The sequence below is a fragment of the Gossypium hirsutum genome, chromosome A07, assembly GCF_007990345.1.
Source record: "Gossypium hirsutum isolate 1008001.06 chromosome A07, Gossypium_hirsutum_v2.1, whole genome shotgun sequence".
Lineage (NCBI taxonomy): Eukaryota > Viridiplantae > Streptophyta > Magnoliopsida > Malvales > Malvaceae > Gossypium > Gossypium hirsutum.
In genome coordinates this window covers 23158904-23168600 of record NC_053430.1, presented here as the reverse complement: position 1 = coordinate 23168600, position 9697 = coordinate 23158904, and the positions used below count along the sequence as shown (strand labels likewise).

General features: G+C 40.6%; 1 pseudogene; it reads left to right on the top strand.

Moving 5' to 3' along the window:
- Window positions 1-365: 365 nt before the first annotated feature.
- On the top strand, window positions 366-6542 carry LOC107955896 (uncharacterized; annotated as a pseudogene).
- Window positions 6543-9697: the final 3155 nt, after the last annotated feature.

Sequence of the window (9697 nt, the reverse complement as noted above, 5' to 3'; positions counted from 1 at the left end):
AGACAAAGCGTAAATAGTGTTGGTTAATCCTGTAAAAGAAAAACCTTTTTTTGGCACCCAAGCTGCTCAGCTGGTCTTGGCTATGGTCTTGCTTAACTAGCTAGCAGATGTTAGTGCTTGAGCTTGAAGCATCAAATTTATTAGAGCATAGCAGTTTCCCGAAGTTTCGATCTCAAGCAATGACATTTCTTAATCATAATGAAATGCTAAATCTCTCAATTGCTTGTTCACATTGAAGAAATCTCACATGGATTTAACCAAATTTCAAGCCAAATTTCTTGCCCCCACTGGCCTTTTTATAGGCCTTTTTTCTGCAAAACTTGAAAATCATTCCGAATATATATGAAAAACAGACTGTTAAAACACAAAAAAGCTTGCAAAATTCAAGCATGGATGGAAGAAGATATTCGTTCCTTTTGGTTGCCCTTGCTCTGGTTTTCATTTCCATGGAAGCCAGCTTGGCTCAAGGTCAAGGCAAAGCTGGTAACAACAAGAAGGCACCCTATGACGCTGCTTCGACACATTACGAGGTTTTGAAACCCAGCAAGAAAGGACAAGAAAAATTTTTATGCCTTGCACGAGGAGCTTGTAATGGAAAGCACCTAACATGTCCGAGTCAATGCCCCGAGAGGAAACCCAAGAAGAACAAGAAGAACAAAGGCTGCTTCGTTGATTGCAGTAGCAAATGTGAAGTCACTTGCAAATGTAAGTCTCTCGATCTAACTGCATGTGTGTATATGTGCTGATTGATGATTGCTAATGGTTTTAAGTTGCTTTTCAGGGAGGAAACCGCACTGTAATGGATATGGGTCTCTCTGCTACGATCCAAGGTTTGTGGGTGGTGATGGAGTTATGTTTTACTTCCACGGAGCCAAGGGAGGGAACTTCGCCATTGTTTCAGACGATAACCTTCAAATAAATGCGCACTTTATTGGAACCCGCCCCCAAGGAAGGACTCGGGACTACTGTTGGAACAATGGCAGCAGCAACAAAGAGATTTGCAAGCAGAAGCAAGAGTAATCGAAGCAGAAAAAAACAAGCAGAGCAGCAAGCAAGAAACTTAAATGTACAGCAAGAATTGTAACTGAACATTACCTCTATTTCATTCAAAATTTTTGAAATAAAAAGGAGTTACAATTTTTTCATTTGATAGTTACCTACTAATCTAACTGCCTCCACTAATTTACAACCAAAATAAGTTAAAGTCAAATACAAAATGAGTTGCCATATTAGCTTTTACATCAGCTATCTAATCACTAACTTAATCCTACTAACTATTAAAGCTAGTTACAATCAAACTAAACTAAATTACATCAAAACAAAGCAGCAATGTCAGTTGCTTCATTTGGTCCAAAAAACATTCGTGCGCTCCAAGCAAAATGAGCTGAGCTTGATAGCTGCTGGTCTCGACAGTTGCATGCTTCTGGCTCCATGTTGCATTGCAGTCCAGCTTTCAACACTCCTCCTTGGACTGTATGCAACACATTCCAATTGCACTTCTCAAAGATTCAAATCGAGCAGCCCCTAAAGGCTTGGTCATTATGTCAGCCAATTGTGCCCCTGAGCTGCAATGCACAAGGCTGACTTCCTTTGCTTGTTCAGCCTCTCTAACAAAATGCAGTTTGATTTTAAAATGCTTAGTCTTACCATGGAACACAGGGTTCTTGGCTATCGTAACTGCAGACTGATTATCCACCCAAATTTTAGTTGCTTCATCTTGAGTTTCATTAAGGTCATGAAGCAGCTTCCTTAGCCAAATGGCCTGATTAACTGTTCCTGCTGCAGCAATGTACTCTGCTTCAGCTGTGGACTGAACAACAGTTTGTTGCTTCTTTGAACTCCAACAAAACATGCCCGATCCAAGTGTGAAGAAGTATCCAGAGGTACTCTTCATGTCATCGAGGGATCCTGCCCAATCACTATCAGAGTAACCTTCTAATTTCAGTTCCTTCCCACTTTCAAACATTACACCAAAGTTAGCTGTGCCTTTGATGTATCTAAGGACCCTTTTTGCAGCTTTCAAATGTGCCTCATTGCAACAATGCATGAATCTCGATAACAGGCTAACACCAAACATGATGTCTGGCATGGTTGCTATTAGATACAACAGACAACCAACTAGGCTTCGATAATGCCTCTCATTAACCCTTTGCTGATCACTATTGCTGGTTAATTTTTCACCCTGTGCCACTGGTGTACTTACTGCTTTACAATTTTGCATGCAAAATTTGCCAAGAATCTTCAAGGCAAATGTTTGTTGGCTGATGAAGATGCCCCGATCAGACTGGTGAACTTCCATGCCAAGGAAGTAAGTCATGACCCCTAAATCTGTCATCTCAAACACTTGCTGCATTTGAATCTTGAACTCATCAATGAGCTCAACTTTGCTCCCTGTCACTAACAAGTCATCCACATACAAGGAGACAATCAGCAAGGTTTCAAATTCTGACCTCTTAACATACAGAGTAGGTTCACTAAGGCTCTTCACAAATCCAAGCTTGGTCAGATAATCATCAACTCTGTCATACTAGGCCCTTGGTGCCTGTTTCAGGCCATAGAGGGCCTTTCTTAACTTGTACACTTTGTCTTCATGTCCAGCAACTTCAAAACCTTCAGGTTGCTCAATGAAGATCTCCTCCTTGAGAAAACCATTCAGGAATGCAGATTTGACATCCAATTGGTGAACTTTCCACTGCTTCTGAGCTGCTAAAGCAAACAGTAGCTTGATTGTGTCCAGTCTTGCCACTGGAGCAAAAGTCTCCAAGAAGTCCACACCATACTGCTGACTGTAACCCTTCACCACAAGCCTGACCTTGTGCTTGTTCAGTGAGCCATCAGCATTGTACTTGGTTCGGTACACCCATTTAACCCCAATAACCTTCTTATTTTCTGGTCTGCTCACCAACTCCCATGTTTCTTTTTTATTGATCATTTCCAGCTCAGCTTCCATAGCTTCCATCCAGCTTCTATCCTTGGCAGCCTCTTCAAAGTCTGAGGGCTCAATCACAGTAACATTGCACCTTTGATAGACATCAGCCAAAGTTCTGGTGCCCCTCACTGGTATGTCATCTACAGCATCTTCACTTGGTTCCTCTTCTGTAGGCTCAGCAACCAAGTCCAACTGATCCATTTCAAACATGTTAGCTTCAGTACTATTCCAATTCCACACCTTTTCTTCATCAAATTTTACATCCCTGCTGACTAAGACTTTCTTTGCTATAGGATCATAAACTCTATAGCCCTTCTTGTTGCTGCTATAGCCAACAAAGATTCCTGGAGTGGCCCTGCTCTCGAGCTTGGTTCTCTTTTCCACTGGAACAAGAGCATAACACACACAACCAAACACTTTCAAGTGTGTTACTACAGGTTTAACTCTATGCCAAGCCTCATAAGGAGTCTTATCCTTGACTGCTCTAGTTGGCAGTCTATTGAGCAGATACACTGAGGTGTTAACTGCCTCAGCCCAAAACTGACTTGGAAGCTTGCTTTGAAACAAGAGGCACCTGGCTATGTTCAGCACAGTCCTATTCTTCCTCTCACAGACTCCATTCTGTTAAAGAGTATAGACTGTTGTGAGCTGATGATGAATCCCATCACTGTCACAAAGCTTTTGAAATCTCTCAGACACATATTCAGAGCCATTATCAGTCCTCAAAGCTCTAATTTTGCAGCCTGACTGATTTTCAGCATAAGCCTTGAATTTACAGAAGGCTTCAAACACTTCTGACTTTTGCCTCAAGAAGTAGACCCAGCACATCCTTGTTAAATCATCTATAAACAGGGCAAAGTACCTGTTCTCACTGATTCAAGGTGTTCTCATAGGACCACAAACATCAGAGTGCACCAATTCGAGCTTGTTTTGAGCTCTCCAAGCACTGTCAGCAGGAAAAGGCAGTCTAGCCTGCTTACCAAGCTGACAAACCTCACAAACATTCCCACTAACCTCAACTTTTGAAATGCAATCAACCAAATTCAGCCTATGTAGCAGATCAAGCGATCTGAAATTGGCATGGCCTAGTCTCCTATGCCACAAGTCAGTGCTGTCAGCAAGGCTGGTGTATGCCTTTCTTTCTACTTGGCTAACATCCAGCATGAAGCATCTATCGGTCATGGAGACTGAGATTAACTCTAGACCATTCATGTCTTGAACAGTACAGCAACCATCCTTAAAAACCAATGTATAGCCCTTTTCAACTAATTGGCCTACACTAAGCAAATTCTGGTCTAAGTCAGGTACAAAAAGCACATCTGAGATCAGCTTGTTACCTGAACCAGTGCTAACCAGCACACTGCCCTTGCCCTTAGCCTCAATCAGCTTGCCATCTCCAATTCTGATCCTAGAGTGGAAGCTTCTGTCTAAGCCCTTGAACAACTTCTCATCTGCTGCCATATGGTGTGAGCAGCCACTGTCTAGTAGCCAATCATTGCTGGTTTTTATTGTGCCAACAAAACAGGTTGCTGTAAACACATGCTCCTCCTGAGCTTGCATGTCCTCAGCTGGTCTAGCTTGTTGTAGAGCAGCCTCCCTTGGTTTGCCTTTGCACACATTCTCTACATGACCAAACTGCTTGCACTTCCTGCACTGAATATCTGGCCTAAACCAGCAATATTTTTCTGAATGTGTTGTCTTCTTGCAGTGAACACATGGTGGTAACACCCTTTTTGCTTCATCTCTTCCTGACTTGGCCTTTCTATTGTGTCAAGGCTTCTTGCCTTTTACACTCATGCTTGAGCCTTCACTGGCTTTAGCCTGGAAAGCAGCTTCAGGATTCTCCTCCTGCCTATTTGCCCTCCTTTGCTCAAGTGCATACAGGGAGTTTATCAGCTCAGACAATGAAATGGCTGATAAGTCCCTCGAGTCCTCAAGTGAAGAGATTTTAGACTCAAATTTCTCAGGGAGAGTTGTAATAACCTTTTCAACAACTCTGCTCTCTTTGAAGTCCACTCACAGGAGCCTAGTGCTGTTGACAATGGCCATTATCCTGTCTGAGTACTGCTTGATGGTCTCAGACTCCTTCATCCTCAAATTTTCAAAATCTCTCCTGAGGTTGATCACTTGCTGTTGCCTTGTCTTATCAGTCCCCATGAACTCCTCCTTCAGCTTCTCCCAGGCCTATTTTGGTGAGTCACAGGCCATGATGCGAGTGAATATCACATCAGAGACTCCATTTTGCAAGCAGGCCATAGCCTTATGCTTCTTGGCTCGCTCCTCAGCATGCTGCCTCATCTGTGCAATGGTGGGATTGGCTCTTAATGGAGGTGGTTCAGCATCATTCTCAATCACACTCCAAAGATCGTGTGCCTGAAGATAAGTCTTCATTTTAACTATCCAAATGTGATAGTTTTCTCCAGTGAACACTGGTGGAGGTGGTGGAGTGAAACTCATCTTGCTAGACTGAGTTTAAGTGCTTCGATCCTTTTAGTTTTAAGCTTTGCTGTAGATTTTAAATTGAAATCAACAGAATGCAAGCAAAGGCTCCTCAAAGACTCGGGCTCATGATACCATTTGTTGGAACAATGGCAGCAGCAACAAAGAGATTTGCAAGCAGAAGCAAGAGTAATCGAAGCAGAAAAAAACAAGCAGAGCAGCAAGCAAGAAACTTGAATGTACAGCAAGAATTGTAACTGAACATTACCTCTATTTCATTCAAAATTTTTGAAATAAAAAGGAGTTACAATTTGTTCATTTGATAGTTACCTACTAATCTAACTGCCTCCACTAATTTACAACCAAAATAAGTTAAAGTCAAATACAAAATGAGCTGCCATATCAGCTTTTACATCAGCTATCTAATCACTAACTTAATCCTACTAACTATTAAAGCTAGTTACAATCAAACTGAACTAAATTACATCAAAACAAAATAGCAATGTCAGGTGCTTCATTTGGTCCAAAAAACATTCGTGCCCTCCAAGCAAAATGAGCTGAGCTTGATAGCTGCTGGTCTCGACAGTTGCATGCTTCTGGCTCCATGTTGCATTGCAGTCCAGCTTTCAACAACTACACATGGGTGCAAGCCCTGGCAGTTATGTTCGACCGTCATACACTCGTCCTCGCTACCAAGAGAGTCTCTCAATGGGACGACAGCTTCGACGCACTCATCGTACGATGAGACGGCGAGGAAGTTAATGTCCCCACCGACAGCGAAGCCGAATGGAGGGTGATGGGTTTCGATGAACGAGAAGTGGTGATCGAAAGAACTGACAAAACCAACGGCGTTAAAGTGACGGTCGCGGGGTTAGTGGAGCTGAACGTGAAAGTTAGAGCCATTGGAGAAGAAGAAAACAAGGTTCATAATTACCAGTTACCGGCGAACGATGCGTTTGCACATTTGGAAACGCAGTTCAAGTTCACCAACCTGACCGATCTCGTCGAAGGAGTGTTGGGGAAAACTTACCAACCGGACTATATCAGCCCGGTGAAAAGAGGCGTTCCGATGCCGATGATGGGCGGAGAAGACAAGTACCAAACGCCATCGCTGTATTCTCCTCTCTGCAAAGCTTGCAAATTCAAAGGACAAGTTGATTTTGCAAGCATTTAAGGACTAATGTCCATCTCAAATAACTAAAATAAAAAATAACATACATGATGTTCTTTGTTATAATAAAAGTTACGTATTTTTCAGTTGGAGTCATTTTTTTCTTTTTTTTGGTAATAAAATGAGTAGTCAAAGACAAAGGTAGCAGCTTAAACAAAACTATTCCTAGCAAAAGTGGTTCCTACTGAATCAAAAACATAGCAACCCCTTTGTAGGCCAAAATCAGTTCCCGAAGACAACTTGGACAAGAAATCAGCAGCCTTGATGGCTTCTAGGTATATATGCTCGAACTTGATCTCCCACTTGCGTCCACAAACCTTACCGATACCTCGAACGGTCCCACAGGGATTGGTCGAGGTCTCATTGCCATTCAACATATGTATAATGGTTTTGTTATCATTCTCAACTATAAGCCTTCTGATCCCTTTAGACCAAGCTAATTGCAAACCTTCCATGATACTCCAAAGTTCTGCATTTTGAACAGAACAAACACCCACACTCTTGCAGAACCCGGCAATCCACGAGCCATAGTTGCCACGCAGCAACCCACCAATTGAAGCTCTTAGACTACTTCGTTCCACAGTTGCATCCGTACTGAGCTTTACCCAGCCCGTAGGCGGAAGTTTCCACCCAACTTGCAATAATTGCCTATGTATCCTTGTGTTGGAATTCTGACTACCCTGTCTATAAGCTGCAGCCCAGCTTAGGCTTTGCATCAAAATATCTTCAGAGAAAAAATGTTGCTCTTGAAACACTACAGCATTGCGCTGCTTCCAAATTCTCCAGCACAAAGTTCCAAAAAGAGACGAACTATTGCAAGCATCACTAGGTAACAGATTATCACTATGAATATTAAACAGTAACTAATCTTTAAGAGGTCAAGAGAAGAATTGAACCTCCACATTATGTCGTACTATTTTTTCCAAAGGGTGCTAGTGACTGGGCAATCTCTCATGACATGTATACTAGATTCAAAACATCTTCTACATACCAGACATGAGGCATCATCTGTAAGTTTGTGTCTCTACCTTTCATAGTTGTTTAAAATCTTCTCTTGAAACAGCAACCACAAGAAATTTCGAACACGTCGAGGGGCCTTTAAGTGCCAAATGTCCTGCCAATCTTGAGATTTTGGGCCCCAAGAATTACAAGATAAATAATTATGGGCACTTGCTACCGAGGCTCGGCCATCTTGAGTCTATCTCCACCCAAAAATATCTGGATTAGCTTGAATACATGGTGTTTTTGTCACGTCTCAAAAACTGGATTAGTAAAAATCAGATTAGTAGAAATCATGTTTTGTTTTTGAGTTTAGATTGTGAAAATTTTGATAAATGATTTAATCTAGTTTAGTGGTTAAGTGTTGTGTTTGTGTATGTGAGATTTTGTGCTCAAATCCCTTTCCTTAAACTTTTTTTTAATTTTTGTCAACCTCTATCTTTGAACATTTGATTTATAAATTATTTTTGTGCATCTATTAACAAGGATGAGCCTACTGGTTCAGTGATAAGACTTCAGCTTACCCAAAGGTCTCGTGTTTGAATCTTATGTGTGTGGAGAGAAAATACTTTTGTTGCGGCCATGTAGTCAAAATTTGAATTAAATTCAAATTCAAATATTAGAAGTATGATAGGATTTGTATAGTTAACAATTTATTCTTTAATTTTTATTATTGTTATTATCTTTGTTTCGTTAATTTTTTCTAAAAGAATAGTAATATTTGGCATAATTCCCAAAATTTCTCTCCCTCAAATCGTCCACTCTCTTTTCCCCCTCCACTTTCACGTTAGCTTATTCTTTCATGCAAATTTCTGTTTTGTTTCTTTCCTTTGCTTTTCAATTCAAGTTTAGCAATAAGATTTTTCTCCTATGGTTTCTTTCTTGATACACTTTTCTCTACTTTTGAGATTTCTCTTTCTTCGTTTCTTCTGTGCCAGTGTGGGTCATTTGTGGTTCTAAGTTTCGAATTTAGTTTTACGGATTGTCACATTTGGGATACGATTTTTTATTTGTAGTGTGTAATTATTGATTTCACAATGTGAATTTATCTTTAGGTGAAGGTTTGGTTGCGATTAACCCTCCGACTAACTGAGAAATTCATTCTAGTTGATGTTTTATTTTGGGTAAGTGTTCTAATGTTTGTTTAAGGGCAGAAAGTAGGCGATGATGATATGAATCTTGATTAAGCTTCGTGTGTTGTTACTAAAATTAGTTATATAAATGTTGAGTTTATGTTCTAGAATTGCGAGTGTTGAACCGGTATAAAAAATTGATCAAGTGTGTGACTCGATTCTATGAAAATAGCGAATGACGTAAAGCTAAAAAGCTTTCTGCTGACGCCACACAGTCATGTGGCAGACTGTATGGGTCACACGGTCGTGTGGTAAGCCGTGTGACAGACAATGCAGGTCAGATGATCATGTGCCAGACCATGTAGGTTACATGGTCGTGTGGGTTACACAGCCATGTGGTAGGTTGTGTGGCCTATATGGGTCGCACGAGCATATGTTAAGCCGTGTAAGCCACATGGTCTGGGCCAGTTGGGCTGTATAGGCCCATTTTTTAGAAAATTTCACCTAAACTTTTTTACTACGAAATTCGTAATTAGACCTTTCGTGGGGTCCATTTGACTTAAAAAAGACTTGAAATGTGACATCTGTTGATTTGTGTCTGTATGTGATATAGGTAAAGTATGTGAAAAAATATATATGTACGATTTGTGTTTTAATAACTTCGAAAGCATGATTACATATTAAAAGTATGCATGACATCTGTTTATGGGTCTATGTGTTAGTTAATTTATGCATATGCATCAGGATGGGTTTGATATGTGATGGAGGAAGTGTATTATGACAGTATTAGTGCAATTTTGGTGGTTAAATTGCAATATCTGTTTGGCAGCTCATTTGTACCTTTATAAGTGGCATACCACCACGACTCGGTATGATTGGATAGATGGACTCTTATAGTCCTAATTGGTGTGATCGGTTGGATGAAGTTGGTGTATAGCAGATAAGTGTAGGATTTCTGACTACATTTGTATCTGAATCTGAATACGCCTCTGTATCTAATTATAAAAATACATCTGAATTTGTATATGTGAACATGTTTGAATCTGTATCTAAAAACGTATCTATTTATTTATGTATATCTGGTTT